The 19,432-nt window shown below is 35.7% G+C and overlaps 2 long non-coding RNA genes across 6 annotated transcripts in view; one reads left to right on the top strand and one right to left on the bottom strand.

The window, feature by feature from the left end:
* LOC135321540 (uncharacterized) overlaps window positions 1-19,432 on the bottom strand; it is a 539,910-nt gene that overhangs the window by 57,637 nt on the left and 462,841 nt on the right. The window lies entirely within an intron of this gene.
* Window positions 913-16,370, top strand: LOC135321538 (uncharacterized). Of its 5 annotated transcripts, none has more exons than XR_010381387.1 (11): window positions 913-999; window positions 2,483-2,568; window positions 2,854-2,969; window positions 3,075-3,156; window positions 4,457-4,522; window positions 5,334-5,397; window positions 6,734-6,801; window positions 8,759-8,890; window positions 10,270-10,377; window positions 12,247-12,802; window positions 15,033-16,370. It is a non-coding gene; the product is annotated as an uncharacterized LOC135321538 (long non-coding RNA). The 5 variants fall into 5 exon arrangements; XR_010381390.1 differs by lacking the exon at window positions 913-999 and having other exon boundaries at window positions 2,266-2,568; window positions 12,247-12,361; window positions 12,740-12,802; XR_010381388.1 differs by lacking the exon at window positions 913-999 and having other exon boundaries at window positions 2,245-2,568; window positions 8,759-8,963.

Genomic DNA, 19,432 nt, shown 5'->3' with positions numbered 1-19,432 from the left:
AAGGCCTTCGAGTCCCTCAAGTCCTTCCAGCGGCCGCCGCCTCAGCCCCCTCAGCCGGCACCGCAGCCGCCGCCGCCTCACCCGGTACCGCCGCCGCCTCAGCCCCCTCAGCCGGTACCGCCGCCGCCTCAGCCCCCTCAGCCGGTACCGCCGCCGCCGTCGCCTCAGCCGGCACCGCCGCCGCCGCAGCCCCCTCAGCCGGTACCGCAGCCGCCGCCGCCTCAGCCGGTACCGCCGCCGCCGCAGCCCCCTCAGCCGGCACCGCAGCCGCCGCCGCCTCAGCCCCCTCAGCCGGCACCGCAGCCGCCGCCGCCTCAGCCCCCTCAGCCGGCACCGCAGCCGCCGCCGCCTGAGCCCCCTCAGCCGGCACCGCAGCCGCCGCCGCTTCAGCCGGTACCGCCGCCGCCTCAGCCCCCTCAGCCGGCACCGCAGCCGCCGCCGCTTAAGCCCCCTCAGGCGGCACCGCAGCCTCCACCGCAGCCGCCGCCGCTTAAGCCCCCTCACCCAGCACCGCAGCCGCCGCCGCCGCCGCCGCCTCAGCCGGCACCGCAGCCTCAACCGCCGCCGCCGCCTCAGCCCCCTAAGCCGGTACCATCGCCGCCGCCTCAGCCGGCACCGCAGCCTCAACCGCCGCCGCCGCCGCCTCAGCCGGTACCGCCGCCGCCTCAGCCCCCTCAGCCGGCACCGCAGCCGCCGCCGCCTCAGCCGGCACCGCAGCCTCAACCACCGCCGCCGCCGCCGCCTCAGCCCCCTCTGCCAGCACCGCAGCCGCCGCCGCCTCAGCCCCCTCAGCCGGCACCGCAGCCTCAACCGCCGCCGCCGCCGCCGCCGCCGCCTCAGCCGGTACCGCCGCCGCCGCCGCCTCAGCCGGTACCGCCGCCGCCTCAGCCCCCTCTGCCAGCACAGCAGCTGCCGCCGCCTCAGCCCCCTCAGCCGGCACCGCAGCCTCAACCGCCACCGCCGCCCGTCCACCGTGGGTCAGGAGCCGCTGCACAGACGGTGAGTCCCTGCGGGCCCCTCCCCAGCCCTGCGCGGGTCTCCGTCCCTCCCTCGGCCTCCCCCGAAGGGCCCGAGGCGGTCCGGGCCCCAGGCCTCTGCTTTCCCGGCTGCGAAACTCGGGAAGGAACGGGGCTGTGTTGTGATCTGAGGCCGCACGTCCCATTCGGCTTCCTCTGGGCCACTCCCCACCCCTCTCCTTCTCCGGGCCAGGTGTAACATTTTGTCTTCCCTTTTCAACTGAGGGTTTAAAACAGTGTTTCAGATAACTGTCAAAACGCTATGCATGCAAAACCCTAGGTTAACTTAAGGGAAGGAGTAGGAGAGAAGAGGGGAAGGAGCGAAGTTCACTGGTCACTTCTGTGGGGGTGGGTTAGATGGTCACAGTGGTGAACGCTTAACTGCTACATGGCCCCGTGCGCTTACCAGCATAGTCGTTACTGTTACTAACCCCGGACAGCACTGGTGTTAAGGAGGCATGACCACGGACCGTGTGCTCATTGAGCTTAATTTTACACAAACTAAGATTTCCACAGAATCAAGACAGGCAGTAAACGCCAGCTGCAGAGGACAGCTTGTGCAGGGTTGGGGAACAGCATGGCATGATCAGAACTTTAGTTTGACTGGCTTGAAATGTAGAGGGAAAGGGAAACTTCACACTGATGAATCAGAGAGGAGATAGCTGTTTTTATTAAACTAAAATGGTTAAATGAGCCTTGTTGGTTAATGATTTGCCTTAGCAATGTGAATTTGGATTCTGCAAGTATTGTATAAGTTCTGTAAGAAGCTTGTTTTAAAATTTCAAAACTCTTAAGATATTAGAAGTTCAGTTTTATTTTATAAGAATTTTTTAAAAAGTGTTTATTTAACTCAATTAGAACTGAGTTCCTTTAACATAGACTTTATTATCTCATGTATTAATACCCTCTAGAGGTACACAATGAAAAATGTGATTTATAAACAGACACATACAGACACAAGGAAAACAGAGTATGTAGCTTCAGTAACAGTTTAAGAGAAAAGTCAGAAACAGAAATTTTCCCTGGTCAAAATATCAAAAAAAGCATCTGGGGCTTATATCCTTTAATTGATTTGAGCTCTAAATGGACAGATACACAATTTTTTTTTTTTTAAATTGCTAAGAACAAGATTCTTTTTCACGTTGAATAATGATTTTGGAGTTTAAATAAATACCAACAATAGAGCTATGAGGGAGGAAAAATATAAAATACTGATTTTTTTTTTTTAATCTCACCGTAAGGTGCATTCTTAAATACATAGGTGAGGACTGTCATGATTTGCGCAACTCGCTTGCAAATAGTTCAACAGTATTAACAATGATTGAATTTAGATGGTGGGCATATGGGAATTTATCATCCTATTAAACAGTTTTCTGTACTTCTGAGACTTAGAATAAAACATTGGAAGGAAACTGTTAGACATAATGCTCTATGTGAAGTAATTTGTTCCCTTTGTGAAATTCTAGGAAGGTTAAATTGCATGTTCATAACATCAAGAAAATCACAAGCATTTACGATGTAATCAGAACTACCTGAGGATCTGTGAAACTTGGTGAGTTGGTGGATTTTTTAAAATGTCTTAAAACATTTTGTTTTTACAAAGATTACAGGAGTAAGAGAAGATAAATTTTAATCAACTCTTAATATTTTTTTCCTGGTTGATGTGATATAATTAAATGTGGGGAAAAAAAGGTAAATTCTAAAAGGAGACACTACCTTGATGGTTTTCTATGGAGGAAACTCAAGCAGGAGGAAGTTTAATTTAAAAACATAAATTACTGCTCTTTATAATACATACTAAGTTGTCATTCTTTTGAATGCCTTCCTTTCCAAACAGGTGTGTTATTCTGGGAGATCATCAGGACTTCTGGGTATTTGGAGGTACTGACCTAACCAGTGGAACTGCTGATTTATAAGAAGTTGTCCAGAATTTTGGAAAACTGATTAGTAGAGGTAAATAATATTTCCTTGGCAAGTGATGACAGAAAGTGACTTGAGTGAATTTTCCTTTGTTTTTAGGCAGATGTACCTAACCATGTATGTTAACAATGATTACAGGCTGGAGACCGAGAAGAACTACCATTTTTGCCAGCTGGGATGCAGAAAAATTTGGACTTCTGGGTTCCACAAATGGGCTGAGGTAACTAAGATAGAAAACGTATCTTCTTGGTCAACATGTATCTCAGGGTAATCACAGATGTGTTCCATTACCTGATATTGTTTTAATTTGGATAAATACTCAAGAAAATTTAAGAAATAGAGTTTGCTTTTGCTTTTACATCAGTTTGGTAAAACAGAACAACCTCTTAATTACTAAGTACAAACCAAGTTTTTCATTATTTTTAAAATATTTTAGTTTCTATTTGTATTTGTTTTGTGATAAGTAAGTAAAATCTGTAAGCTCAGAAAATAGTCAAACCTAGGAAGCTGCTTCTGACAAGTGAATTAGCTTATTGAAAATCTGATATAGATCCTTGGCATTAATTTTCAAGTTTTTACAGTTTCCTTGGATTTCTTCTATCTAGGAAAACAACATGCTCTTTTAAGATGACTATACTCTGATTATAGTCTCTCCTTTATGGATTCCGTACTAAATTGTAACCATAGGTATATTTTACCATTTACAAAAGTGCCTGATTGGGAAGTATAATACAATGATTTTGTAAATTGAATTACTCTAAAATTTCAAGGATTTATTTTTAATTCAATTATGATTAATTTTCATTTGTCACTGGCTCTTAATGCTTTATTTTAAAGTGTCTTTCATAGGCCCCCTTCTTTCGTCCTCTTCCCTTAGGCTCTCTGTCCAGTAACTCTAAGTTCTTACATGTTCATGGTAGGCTTGTGTGTTTTTTTTAAAGGCAGGTGCACCAAAAAGCACTTTCCTGTGACTACCCTCTGTTTTGTTCATCATTTATGAGTCCAAATTTTATAGAATTGATTTGAAGAATGTCATATCTTTCTTATCATTGTGTCTGGTTTTTAAAATGCTTTCCTTCTGACTCATTTCTGCATACTTTAAAATAATAATATGAATCAAATAAGTATGGGAATAAAATCACAGTTACTTGTATCACATTTGATTCCATTTATATTGCAAAGTCTTATTATTATGTTGGTGTTATGAACATGCATTTCATAATACACTTATTTAGATGAATCAGATCTTATTCATTAAGGTCATTTACTTTTAGAAATATGTAATTTCTTGTGAATACATGTATATAGAAATACATGTGTCTTTCTATAATTTAAGCAGCTTAGAATACAGATAAAATAAATCCAAGATACAAGATAATATGCCTTGCATTAATTTAAATTCATGTGAGTTAAAAGACAATTTGAATATTGTTTCCCATTTTCTACTAGCTTCTTGATCATATTCAGCAGCACATTTACCTTTACATATAGTTAAGGAATCTTTTTTATTTCTACTGTAGCTCTGTCATAATGGAAACTCTGCAGCAGAATCAGCTGTCATCTATCCCGTGTGGCCAAGTGCAGAGGTGAGAATTCTCATTTGTGGGATGACCACTCACAGCTTTAAATGTTTTTACTGTAACTGCTCTTATAAGGTAGCAAGCTAGAGAAAGAGAGAGAGAGAGAAACAGAGAGAAGAAAAGAGTTCTCTCTGCATATTCCCATGTGTGTGATGGCATTAGTCTTCTTCTGCTGTATTTTTCTAGAATGTGTGTGCGTGTGTGCATGTATGTGTGAGAGAGAAATGTCTTGTCTTTGTCCTAATAGCCACTCTTCTCTCCCTCTAGTTTTTTCTCTATCCTCCCCTCCTTTCTTTTTCTTTTTCATCAATACCTTCTCTTTCAAAAAATTCTTGATAAATCAAATTTCCAACTTCCTCACTTTTAATATGGTAAAGTTACTTGGATCCCCAATGTCAAGGGATCTCATACTTTAATGTCTGTAAGGATTGCCAGGGACACCTTTTAAAAGTACAGATTTCCAGGCCTTACTTTGAGCAGTTCTCTTCCAGTAGATCCAGGGTGAGGCTGAGCATCTCCGAGCCTTCCCCCTTCATATTATGGTGCAGGGGATCAGGGGCAGTTTTCCTCTGGGTCTCCGTGCTGTTGCTATGAAAAGTGGCTACAGCATCACTAATATTTTTCTTTCTTGTTTTAATTGCATTAATATTATGAAGCAGTTAATAGCATTTTCTTAAAATTATGGTCAAAGGCATAGGCGTTTGATTTATAATGGTATCTGCAAACCACTCTTTTACTGAATTAATTTGTTTGTTTTGCTTGTATTTCCACAATTGTAAATGCTGTGAGTTAAGTGACTGCTTTGCTTCAACTACAGGAGAATGTGAAAACACTCCAGGAGAGAGAGGTTGCATATATCAATGCAGACTCATACACAGAAGGTAAATTTTATTTCAGATTGTCATTAAATAGTATACCAGTATTTAAGTCTATCAACTCCAACTCATAAACTAGGATTATCCTCTTTCTATGAGATGCCTCAATAATAACTCCATTTCTCCATTTTACCAGAGAGAACATTATTATGATTCAAATGAATCAATATGATTCATAACTAAGCTATTGATCCTAATTTCTTTAGAATATTTACCATTTGCCTATCTTGGATTACTACTTAAAACTTTAGTACTTTTGACATTCTTCCTGTGGAGCTATTTTTAAAAGTTGGGGTAAAATATTTCATACAGAAATAGTTCCTGTATGTATTGGACCAACTCTGAAATAAGCACCCACTACAGACTTCCTTTTGACCCTGACATGTGGCATGTGCATCTGTAGGCTTTCATCATATTATGTTTTTTCTAGGTAAGTGTCACAGGACACATGTTAGTTACTGACATGCTCTAGTCTAAAGTCTTGATATTGAATTGAATGAATGAATAAAAACATGAACATTATGGCCTTACCACTTCCTTTCCCAAAGACCCCTAGGTACTGCTGCCGTAATGAGCAATGGCCCTTACTGTTACTGCAGGAGCTGCGGCCTTAGCAGCAGAGTCCGCCTCTGTAGTCTCCTATCCCGAGTGTGTGCTGCAGCCTCTCTGGCTCCTGAAGAGTTATTTCCACCTTGTGTTTTAGTTTTAGCCAGACTGTTTGTCTGTCTATTTATCTACCTACCTATCTATCTATTCTAAAATCTTATTTATTTGTTTTTACTGAAGTACATTTGATTTATAATATTAGTTTCAGGTGTACAGCAAAGTTACACAGTTATGTACATATACATATACATATATATATACATATACATTTTTAGATTCTTTTCCATTATAGGTTATAATAAGATACTGAATATAATTCCCTGTGCTATACAGTAGGTCCTTGTTGTTTATCTGTTTCGTATATAATAGTGTATATCTGTTAATCCTGAACTCCTAACATCTCTCTTCCCTTCCCCCTTTCTCCTTGGGTAACCATAGTTTCTTTTCTATGTCGTGAATCTATTTCTGGTTTGTAAATAAGTTCATTTGTATCATTTTTTTGTTTGTTTACATTCCACATATAAGTGATATAATTTGATATTTGCCTTTCTCTGTCTGACATACTTCACTGAATATGATAATCTGTAGGTTCCACCCTATTTTTAATTCTTCAGGAATGATGCCTTCAATTTGAAATCTGTTATATCTTGTTTATAATTAGAAAATAAAGTTAGAATTAAATACAGGTTTGAAGTCCACTTGGAGGTATTAAAATACTCTCTTATTTATTTTGCAGGCAATTATACCCTCAGAGTTGACTGTACACCTCTTCTTTTCCAGTTGGTATATAAACTGACAAAAGAGGTATGTAAATAGATCTGTCATAATGTTTTCTGATGAGTAGATAAGTCAATAACTTTTGTTTTCTAAATTACTAATATTTAAACTGGTGACAGACATAGCTGATTTGTATAAATAACAAATCAGAACGAGCTTTAATACACTTCTTATGTGACATAACTATGAGAACAGTAGTGCTAGTCTCTGTTCTAATAATAGTTCCTAATAATTGTATACATTTGTTAAAATGTGCATGGTCTGTTGTTTCATGGGGCAGAGTCTCTTTGATGTAACAGAAAGAATACTGAGCTGGGATGGGGAAGCCTTGGCTGTGAAGATTGCCTTGGCTATTCATTCATTCATTCATTCAGCAAGTATTTATTGTGTGGTTACTATGTATCAGGTCCTATGAAATGAATTCTAGCAGCAACAGTGATAAAAGGACTAGGTTACTGAATCCAAATACTTTGTAATCTAGAGAGGCCACAGACCTGTAAATGAGGACTCATACTTCACTTGAATATTGGATACTATATACAGTGGAGGACAATTGCGGAAGAGAGAAGCTAAGACCCTGGGGTAGCTGGTGAGGTTGGAAAGCATTAGAAGGTGTTTACAGAAGGATTAGTGGTTAGGCTGTAAAATGGAAGGATGTGAAAGTGGGGAGAAGGTTTCTCCTCAGAGGACACAAGAGCTAATAAAGACATGGATTTGTGAAAGAACATTTCCTGACCTCTGGGTAATGCAATATAACCTAAATGTAAGGTGTTGGTGAAAAAGCTGGTAAGAAACGGGGCCTGACACATAGGCCTAAATGTTCATAAATCTGGTGATGGAGAAATTAAAGAATCTTTAACAAGTTTGTACATTATCATTTTTATTCATTAGAAAAATTACTCTGTATCAGTGCAGTGAATAGGTTAAGCTGTAGTAAGTCTAAAAGCAAAATGGAAATAATTCCACATACTTATTTAGCGCACAGGAATTTATAAATACTAGTTATTGATGTAAAAAGTACTCTGAAAATGCTAATGCACTCTGAATCTCTAAAGGTTATGTGATCTACTCTTTGAGAATATGTGTGCTTCATTTAAATAACCCCCCATTATAGAATTTAACTGTAGAAATGTTTCTTTCAAGTAGGTATCACTTAGATGACAGTGGGAAGTAGATGTCACATCTCTGTGGTCCTGTTTCCCAATTGCCCTTCATCTTGCCCTGTCCTTTTCACTGTTAGTGTCTTTAACATCTCATCCCAAGTGAGCATCCTCCCATGCCCATCACAACTCCCACCATACTGGGAAGCTTAGGTCCTTGATCCTTTTATTGAAATGTCCCATAAAAACATCTTATCTAAAAGCACGCTGTAAAGACAGCCCTTGTTGGGGAATCCTCAGGAGATACATTTACACTCTGTCCTACAGAGGAGGCTCCTGCCTTTATAGGAGGGGTAGTAAGAATTTTAGGACCAAGAAGGAGAAGCTTAGGTCTATCCCCTTTGTACATTTATTTAATAAGTATTAAATGTGTAAGTGGTTACCATAATGACAGGATAAATCAAACAGAGATTCTGCTATTAGTGTGTTACCTGTGTAGCCAGGAGAGACTATGATCAAGAATTTTCAAATCCAAGATAGAGATTAAAATCACCAAAGTGAATACAGATAAAAGTGTGGGAAGCAAAAAATAAATATCTTAGTTTATTATTTTACATGTTGGAATTAAACAGCCTGCTTAATGGGAAATTGCAAATTTTTTTCCAATTTTAAAGCCTCTTTTATGTTAATTTGAATTTAATTTGCATGCCACTTGTATTAGATACAATATATTTGTCTTTCAGAGTTTTTGTTTTAGGTAGTTTTTTAACAGTTTAACTGGGAAATTAAAATGTATCTTTAGAAGTTACATTATCAGGATGAACTAATTAATTGTCCAGAAGAGAAGAGTGAGATTTTATAATCTTTTTTGATTTGATTGTCAGTGGAGGAATCAGACATCATTCATCTGGAGAAATGCTGTTGGTTGCTGAGGGCTCAATCCCGAACTGGATGATTTGACTTAGAGACATTTGGCCCATTGGCTTCACCACCAATTTGTCCATCTCTGAGTGAAGGTGGGAATCCTTCTATTTTCTACAAATGTTCTTTGGTAAACACGTGAGCCTTGTTCCACCTTTGGAGCCTTGTGTAAGTCAGTTTACCTTTCTGCACCTGAATATTCTCATATATAAAATCAGTTTGACCAAGACAATCATTATGAAACTGTGCTCCAGTGCGGTGCCTCAGCATCTGGTGCAAGGTCAGGGTGGTGGACACTGAATAGGCAAAGCTCTAGCTTCCACACGTGACCTCACCTCTTCCTCAGCTGAGTAGTGTCTATTGTATTTCTTTTATATAGAAGAAGGTTCCACTGCTGTATCCTTCCCCCACCCTTAAAAAATTAAGAAACCACTGGACTAGACCATCTCTAAGGTCCCCACTTAGCTCTAAACTTTTCACTACTATATATATATATATATATATATATATATATATATATATATATATAAAATGAGGTTTACAAGGAGTAGTTGTGGCTGATAATCACAAAAACTGTATTTGAAATCTGAAAGCTTGGGTTCTGCTTCTGATTCAGACCTTTTTAAAAAAATTTCTTACTTTTAGCAAGTCATTTAACTATTTCTTAGCTTCAATTTTCTGCTCTTTGAGGGCACAGAATTAGATTCTTGAAATAGACAGTCTGTATTCTTCAGGTTTCTAGTGTGTTTTAGTAATATTTGTTAGGGGAGCTAGAACAGACAGGGCTGCCACTTCAGCAGTGCAGTTATGTTTTTACCTTTTTAGAATTAGAGATTGAGAAATCATTTCATTTGAAAACAAAATGATTCCATTTATTTTTTATGAAAAGTTTAAAAACCACAAGATTAGATTATAAATTGCCCTTTATTTCTGAAATTTAATATATTTATTTATACAGATTAAGTGGTACAATGAAGACTGCAGTACAGAATTTCTTTCTCTTATAATATAGTGTGTTAATTTTCTTTGCTTCATGAAGGAGTTGTATGAAGCTTGTTAATAACAACACAGTATATCTTTGATAGAGTTCAACTTTTCTTCTTCTTTTTTCTTTTTTCTTCTTAGTCTTTCCAAATTAGGATAATTGTGGTCTCTGACTTTTTTCCAGTTAAATTTTTAAAATATATTTTAATTTTTTACATTCTACAATCACTTTTGACTTTTGGAATTAATATAAGATAGAGACAGGTAGGCAGACAAAACCAAACACTAAATGATAGTATTTTCTTCTAGGAAGTTAAATTTTGGTTATAATTATTCCAGGGGGAAAAAAAAAACTTCCTAAGACAGTGGAAACTACTGATAACTTTCAAAAACTAAGTCAGTTTATGCGAGTCATGCCTCCTTTCATAAGCATGTCATTATTAACAGGAAGTTTGTTGGCTGTGATTTATTCTGTGTTCCTATTTTACAGGTTTATTTAATGCTTTTGGTGAAAATCATGACAGCCACATAGATTTTAAGGAGATATCCTGTGGGTTATCAGCTTGTTGCAGAGGACCTCTGGCTGAAAGACAGAAATGTAAGTGTGTTAAACATCACAAAATTTGGAAGCTATACAGAGAAAAAAATTAGCATCCATTCATGTAAAAAATCATCTGATTAAGGCTTGAATTTTCATCCCTTTGGCAAATAACAATCTCTTGCTGAGGTTTTACTGAGGTCAGTGTAAAGGTTCAATCATCTATTCTTTTTTACTGTGGAGTAATTTAAGATCTTTGTTATTAATAATGGTTGATTTTCCAGATGAATGTACAATTCATGATAAATGAACTACATCATTCATGATGTGTTTGAAAATGTTAAGCATATAGAAAATATTTTCTGGTAGTCTATATAGAAAATTTGTCTTGCTTAACTTGAATTCCAACTTATTTTCTAGCACTGTGTATATTGATATTAGCAAAATTAAATTTATGATAAAACAATTTTATTAAATACTAAATTTATCTTTTAAACCTAGCTAAAATATTATAGCGTAATTTATAAGCATATTACATTAATAAATCTTAACCATATTTGGTTAGGAAAATGCAGCAGTTTACATTTAATTGGAACCTAATTCTTATATATTCACTAGGGTCATTATCTCTGCATATTTCTAAAATACAGCTTCACAAATACTGCGTATTTTGGGTATGATACTTAATAGTTCAATATTCTTTAGTAATGTTGTACTGTGATGTACTCAGTTAATTTAATAGCATAATTAATACATAATTATTACACACACGGGTGTGTGAAGTAGATAATTATTTAATCTTAAAAATTTAGATTTCTTTTATCTTCCCTGATAGTATACCATTACTCTAACCTGGCTTTGTGATAGATTATTTGTTCACATTAAAGTTCTGGTATTAAAGAGGCTGAAGTCTTTGTTTCTCAATTGAGGTTAATTATTGTCTTAAATTTTTTTTTAATTTATTTTTTGCCAGTGGACTAGTGGAAGTTAACCAACTAGACTAACTAGCAATTTTGCTGATATTGATGTTAATTAGCAAAGTGCTGATATTTCGGATTTTTAGCTTGTTGTATATAAACTTCATTGAAGATTTGAGATTGTTCTTAGGCAAAAATATTGGGTGCACATTAATTACACTGGAGAGGCAAAATCTTTATACAGTCATCTCTCATTATCTGCTGAGGATTGGTTCTGAGACTCCCTCAGATACCAAATCCATGGATGCTCAAGTCCTTATGTAAAATGGCATAGTATTTGCATATAACCTATGCACATCCTCCTGTATACTTTCAATCATCTCTAGGTTACTTGTAATACCTAATACAATGTAATTATTTGTAAATACAATGTAAATGATATGTAAATAGTTGTCAGTGAATAGCAAATTCAAGTTTTGATTTTGAGAACTTTCTGGGAAAATTTATATATATATATTAATATAATTTTTGACCTATTGTTTATACCTGTGAATGCAGAACCAATGGATACAGGGGGCTGACTGTAGCAGCTTTTTGTTAATTCTTAATGTAGATGGAATATTTTCAACATTGTAAGAATCAACTCTGAAGTGATCAGTTTTAAATATTAGAAATTAATTTAAAAGCTTGAATTACCTTCTCAAAATCTTTGAGATATTGTATAGTAACTTGGCCCTTCTTTTTCAGTTTGCAAGAAATTTAACTTTAGATTTAGGTGAAGGATAGAGTTCTCTAAGCTGGCTAATGATATAAGGAGAGAGACTTGTGAAGTGTACAGGAATTCCTACAAGTTCAAAGGACTTTAATGACACAATCTCCTCCAAATAAGAACTTAATCCAGAATGTAATTGTTTGAGGAACTAAGTAATTTTACTAGGGCAGCTTGTAATAAAATGTATTATACTTCAGAATATGAAAGTAATTTCCCTCCATAAGAGTTTCTTTTCTTTAGTTTGCTTCAAGGTATTTGATGTTGACGGTGATGGAGTTCTCTCTAGGGTTGACATGAGAGACACGTGGTTGCACATTTAGAGGTCTGGAAGGACAACTGCACCGATGATACCCTGGTAAAGTCTGATTGTATACATCTTCTTGAATGTAAACTTCCAACAGGAACATAGAGTGAAGAATTTTTTAAAACAGGTTGAGAAAAAGATTTCTTACTACTTCTAGGTTCTATATTATGCTACTCAAAATATTCATAGCCAAAGATGCAAAATTGGGAAGAGAATTTGCCTTAGAAAATTTAATAAGCTGAATGTATTATATTAAAAAAATGAAACCACTGGAAAATTGTCATAAATTTTTAAGGCAAACAAGCAATCTATTTCTGTAATTAAAAAGAAAAAAAAAGTTGACTGAAAATACTTTATACTTCAGCTACTGGCTAATAAAAATGATACCTTCTCTATCCTAACTACTGATTTGGGTTTCTGGTTTTAAAGGAATTACATGTGGATGTATCCAACATTGTAGAAGACACATAGAATGCACATGACACCACAAAGGTGAGTCTAGCAGAGACTAATTTATTCTTTTCTAAAAATACATTATATTCTGAATTGGTATACATACCTTACGTATACATACTTGAATCTCTTCTACATCATCCCTGCTAAATGCTTATTTGGACCTGTGGTTACAATACCTCCAAGTTGTCCCTAAGGAAAACCCATTCCACCTTTAAACAACTCCATTAAGTGTTATTTATATAAAAACATATTTTAAAAGCTAGGCATTTTATAAAAATTAAGTAGAGACAGCCCTTGACATCTGTAGTTTATAATCTTTACTTCTCCCATTTTAATACATTATGGTAAGACAAAGCTTATGTTGAGCAAAAGAAGCCACAGAATAAAAGAACACATTGTACAATTCAATTTATATGAAGTTCTAGAACAGAGACAACTCATGTTAATAATTGTTACAATAGTGATTTTGGAGATGGGTCATTTAACTGGGAAGGACCATAGGATATCTGGGCTGATGGAAATTATTTTTTATCTCAATCTGGGTGGTGTATATAGTTTTAAAATTTTTTTTTTCAATAATATTGGTGAGGGTCTGTTCTAAGTTTTTTAATAGCAGCCAGAATAAGTGTATAATAGCAGAAACAAGCATGTACTTTACAAAGAATAAAGCCTTGAATTTTTTTTAGTTTCACAACATTTATTAAAGATATTATAATAGGTTTGCCTTAATGTCTATGTATCCCTGTGAAACTGAAGATAATCCATATATGTGAGACACATATGAGTTAATTTGACCCTTTCTATTCAAATGTTGACATGTACCAAGTAGCAGATGGTAGGATGTAGACCATAGTGGTCTTATACAGGCTTAGAAAAATAAGTAACTTTTTTTTTTCAATCACAAATCCAGAAGAAATCATCATAGTCTTATTAACTGACACTCAACAGAAATAAATAATAGAAATGAATTTTTCAGGGCTTGATCTTTGTTTGGCAACTCAGATAACCGTCTTCATTTACTTTTCTGCCCAAAACTAAGGTAGCCATTTCTATTTGGTATATATGAAAACAGAAACATAGGAAAGTTTCTGTTAGGAAATACCTTATGTAGAGATACAATTTCCATTGCCTTTTTTCTGGGTGTTTGATAAGTATGGAGGTTATCATCGCTGTCTATTTTTATGTAAGACCGTGTTTCTTCTTATGGCTGTACTTTTGAACATTAAAAAAAAAAGATCATTTAGCTGCTCCATCTCCGTGTAACCATAATAATGAAATGGTAAAAATTTAGAATAGAATTTGGACCTTTCAACCAAACCTATTACCCATATTCACTGGTGACTAGACTGTGACAATATTACCCATTATTTTGTACCATTACATTGGTATTAATATACTTTTATGGAAGTTGCATCATGAAAGCCAATAATTACCATCATAGTGCTTTAAAATCTTTTCTTATAATACATGGTATTATATATTGAATGAATACATGAATATCATTAACAATAAATATTAAATATCATTAAATAATAAATCATTAGTTAATAAAAATATAATTAAGTAATAAAAGCTAAGAACATTATTATTCATCTAGGATTGTTAAGGTGATTGTTCAAAACATGAAGTAAGAAGCATTCGGTTATATTTTTGCCTGCCAAGAAATATTGTCTACTGTATATAAATGTAATTTTTGGTACACTTTGACACCAAAAAAAAAAAAATACTGCTTTATTCAACTTGTGAAAGTAATGTTAAATTTTATTTTGAGGAAATGTTAATATAGATACTCATTTATTATATATATTTAGTTTTTTTAAATCTCTTAAGAAGTCTAATAATATTGCCAGATGTTTTAAAGAAGATCTTAGAAAATTGTTAGGGTCAAAGGGCATAATCCAGAGAGTTTGGAAAGATGCTTTCAAAGTTAGTAAATAGTCCTTTTTCTCTAACCAGAACCTTTTGTGGGTTCTGTTAGTAAACTTCACCTTGAACCAGAAGATACTGTGAGTTATTTCCCAGGTCTTACTGGAGGATGAAGATTTTTGGTGATAAATTGCCCACGTTGTGACTGACTACTTCAGAGTTTGGTTACTTTTGAACTTATTCTTGCTGGCCTACTTTCAGATGAACACATAGCATCTACGTTAAATCATTAGTTTTCTTTCAGACAAATGACCATTGCAAGTTTAATAAAACAGATTTTATTCAAATAATATAAGAAGATGAAGATTTAAGATATTCTTAAATATTGTTTCTCTTTCAGAATGGCCATCTTAACTCTAGAGGAATATCATATCTGGAGTGTGAAAAATGTTCTTGCCAATGAGTTTTTGAATCTACTTTTCCAGGTATGTTTAAGGTAAATGACAGAGACCGAGGGCAGTGGTACCAGTAGTTCTACATCTTTTCCATTATGTAGTAGTTAGACAACTAGACTACAAAACCATATATTGTCAAAAGAACTGCATTAACCTGTACACCACCTGCAGATGGTAAGTTAGAGCGTGCATGCTTCTCAGAGTCACAATGTGCATGATAGGAAAGTAGAGTATAGCTGATAATGTTTATCTTAATAACTCATGATAGAGCAGATTGTAGACACATAGAAAAGAATTTAAAATGTAAAAGCCATTATAATTTGCTATTTTTCTTTACCTTTTTTTTTTTTTTTTTAAGACCCTTCCTAACAAGTAAGGCAGTGTGGACAGAGACATAGATCATAAGTCGGCAGCTGTAAATTTTTCACAAAGTATACAATCTTTCCAGTTAGGAGGTTATTTTACATGCAAATCTGTTTCTTAATTTTCTTTTATTCTTTCTTTCTTTCTTTTTTTTTCTTTTTTTTAATTTAATTCTTTAGAAGGTCCAAAAAAGATTGAAGGAGAAAGGAGGAAAAAAAGCTGTCAGGGGTGAACATGAAATCATAAAACTTGCCAGATTTTAACTATTTTCCAGTTAAAGTAGTTCTCTTTGCTCCAATTTAAAGAAACAACTTATAGTTTCCCATTTTTCATAGTTCTTTATAAATATATGTTGATTTAATAATATTTTACAGGGTGTGAGTAGGGACAGATTGGAAGTTCAAGATTTGTAAATACTGACAGGTATATATAGAATAGATAAACAAGTTTATACTGTATAGCACAGGGAAATATATTCAAAATTTTGTAGTAGCTCATGGGGAAAAAATATGAAAACAAATATACGTATATTCGTAAAGTACTGAAAAATTGTGCTGTACACCAGAAATTGACACAACATTGTAAACGGACTATAACTCAGTAAAAAAATAAAAATAAGATAAAACTGTTAGAACACTATAAAAAAATAGTATTTTAGATTCTTCTTATTTTATTCTCCTTTTCTTATAAAAGCACCCCTATGAAGATCAATAAGACTTGATATCTTTATATCTATCATGATTCTCCATTGTAAATAGAGTAACCTGCCTGTGACACAGCTATGTTAGAATAAATGAAAATTGGACTCTTCCTGACAGCTAATAATTAATGTATATTTAAAGCATATGAAATCTGATAAGTCTATGATACCCATTTAAATCAATCAGTTGCTCCACTGTCAGTTATCAGCCAGGATCTAAGTTGATATCTTTATAAAATATAAATACATATAAAAATAATATAAACCTACTATAAACAGAAATGACTTGCTTAGTAATACGAAAATTGAGCAGCTATTTTTATCTCATTTAAAATGATGTCCTCAATTACTTTGTTATCATTAATTATATAAACATTTTGACCACTTAAGTTTGTGTCTGAGTCACCTTGCAGCTCTTACATAGCAAAGCATTTTGAACTTTTATATTGCCTTTCCTATTTTCTCATGTTTATCAGGGACTTGCATAGGCACTATTTTTTCTAGGACTCTATAAACAGATGTATGCCTGAGATTTTCTTTTGTGTCTGTGTTTCTAGCATTATATTACTGACAGATTTTTTTGTTGGTTATCAATCTAATTTTTTTTCTTGGTATATATAGTCCTTTCAGCCCTTTCAAATATATATGTAGTCAGTTTACAATGTGTCAATTTCTGGTGTACAGCACAATGCTTCAGTCATACATGAACATACATATATTAATTTTCATACTCTTTTTCACCATAAGTTACTACAAAACAGTATTGGATATAGTTCCTTGTGCTATACAGTATGAACTTGTTTATAAATTGGGAGTTTGAGATTTGCAGGTACTAAATATTAACATTACATTTTATGATGCTTACTTTATCCCATATTCAGACATGCTTTTAAAACTTAATTTTCACTTAATATATAAGTAATCAGACTTACTCTAAATTGTTTTATTTTCTGTCTGTTTCTAAAATAGAATTAGCTAGTAAATTCAGTGATAAAAGCTTGAATTATACTTTTATTTTATTTGCCAAGATCCCACTCCTGGCTGACCATTTTGGGTATTTAAGTATAAAGTAAGTAAATGTCAGTAGAATTAGGAAACCATTCCTGTGGTAATATTATTTTCAGTCCTTTCAAATAAACTCAGTGCCCAATATTTTGCAGAGGAAGCATTCTAAACATGATCAGGATCTTCTATCTTGTATGTTTGTCAGAAAGCGTCAAATGTTAAACAGTTTGATAAACAGAATAGTGCACCACACTGACCCCTACCTATATCCATGCTCTAATCCTGAAATCTGTGAATATGTTATTTTACATGGCAAAGGGGATTTTGCAGATGTATCAGGTTAAGGACTCTGAGACAGGGAGATTAGCCTGGATTATCTACATGGGCCTAGTCTAACAATAGGAGTCCTTAAAAATTGAAAATCTTTCCCAGCTGTGGTCAGAAAGATATGACTTTGGAAGAAGGATTAGAAAGCTGTAAAGCTGTTAGCTTTGAAGATAGAGGAAGGGCCATGGGAAAAGAAATGTGGGTGAACTCTAGAAGCTGGAAAAGACAAGGAAATATATTCTTCCTTTGACCTACAGAAGGGCATACAGCCCTGCTGACATCTTGATTTTTAGCCAAATGATACCTGTTCCTGACTTGACCTACAGAACCATAAAATAATAAGTTTGTGTTGCTTTAAGCTGCAAAATTTGTGATAATTTGTTACAGCAGTGATAAAAATAAATATAGGTGAGGTAATACAACTTTATGGATTGGAGGGCTCAGCATTTTAAAGATGTCAGTTCCCCTTCAACTGATTCAAAGATTTATATGTGCACATCAAAATCCCCAACAGTTAATTGTTGTTACTGTTTTTTTGTAGAACTTGACAAGCTGATTCTAAATACATAGAGAAGCGTGAAGGGCCAACAATAGCCAAGATGATATTAAAGAACAATGTTAAAGGACTTATAAAACAATATTAAGTCTATGTGATAACTACCTAAAGTTAGACATATAGACCAATGGAACAGCATTGAATTAAACCCTGTACCATACATGAACAGTAACTTTAGATAGATTATAAATCTAATATATTTGAAACATAAAGCAAAGCATCTGGGGGAGGGTAAAGCTCAGGTGGAATGTGTGCTTAGCATGCATAAGGTCTTGGGTTCAACTCCCAGTACCTCCATTAAAATAAATAACCTAAACCCCCACCAAAATAAAGCATCTACAAAATAGTGTAGGAGATATTTTAATGACTTTGAAGTGGCAAAGAGTTCTTAAACCGGACAAAGCATGAAACATAAAAGAAGAGTTTTAAGTTGGACTTCAGTAAAATTAAGAATTATTTTTATCAAGAGATACCATTAAGAAGGTGAAAAGCTAAGCCACACGGTGGGAAAATATATTTGCTATACCTATATCCAACAAAAGACTTGTATCTAGGGCATATAAAGAACAAAAACCAGTGGAGAAAAAGGCAGAACCTCAATATTAAAATATGCAAAATAATTGAACAGGTGCTTCACACACACACAAAAAAATCCACATAAGCTATGAAAAGGGGCTGACCTCTTTAGTAATAATGGAAATACGTACTAAAACCACACTTGGAACACCATTAGACATCCACTAGAATAGTTAGTTGTTAAGTGATATGAAGCATTGGTGAGGGCAACAAGCAATGGGGACTTACACATGGCCAGTGGGAATATAAATTCTTACAAATACTTTGGAAATAGGCTTTTTGAATGAAAGTTATATATGTGTGTGTGTGTGTGTGTATATGTACACACACACACATACACATACACACACACCCACACCCTATTACCAAGGGTAAGCCATGTGTGTACCCTTCAGAAACTTCTACATCTGAGCACCAAAGGACATCCAGAAAATTCTCATAATCACTATTTGTTATACCCCCAAATAGAAAATGACCCAAACACTTGTCAACAATAAATACATAACCATAAGTGGTGGCACATGCATACAAGTTGTATACTTTAAAGCAATAAAAAATATACTAGTTTACAGAAAACACTAGTGGATGAATCTTACATAATGTTGAGTGGAAAGTACGGGACCAAAAATTTCAAAAGCAAAAAAACCAATCCATGGTGGCTGAATTTAGGATGGTGAGTCCATCAAAGGGGTGCCGTAGTAACTGGGAAGAAACCCAAAGTGGAACAGCAATGTCCTGTTTCTTGACTGGATGAAGGTTACATAGATGAGTTTACTTTGTGAAAAATCACTGAGCTGTATACTTAAGATGTGTTCACA

The sequence above is a fragment of the Camelus dromedarius genome, chromosome 6 (genome assembly GCF_036321535.1).
Source record: "Camelus dromedarius isolate mCamDro1 chromosome 6, mCamDro1.pat, whole genome shotgun sequence".
Taxonomy (NCBI): Eukaryota; Metazoa; Chordata; class Mammalia; order Artiodactyla; family Camelidae; genus Camelus; species Camelus dromedarius.
Note: the sequence above shows the minus strand (reverse complement) of the source record. Positions and strands in the feature narration are given on the sequence as shown.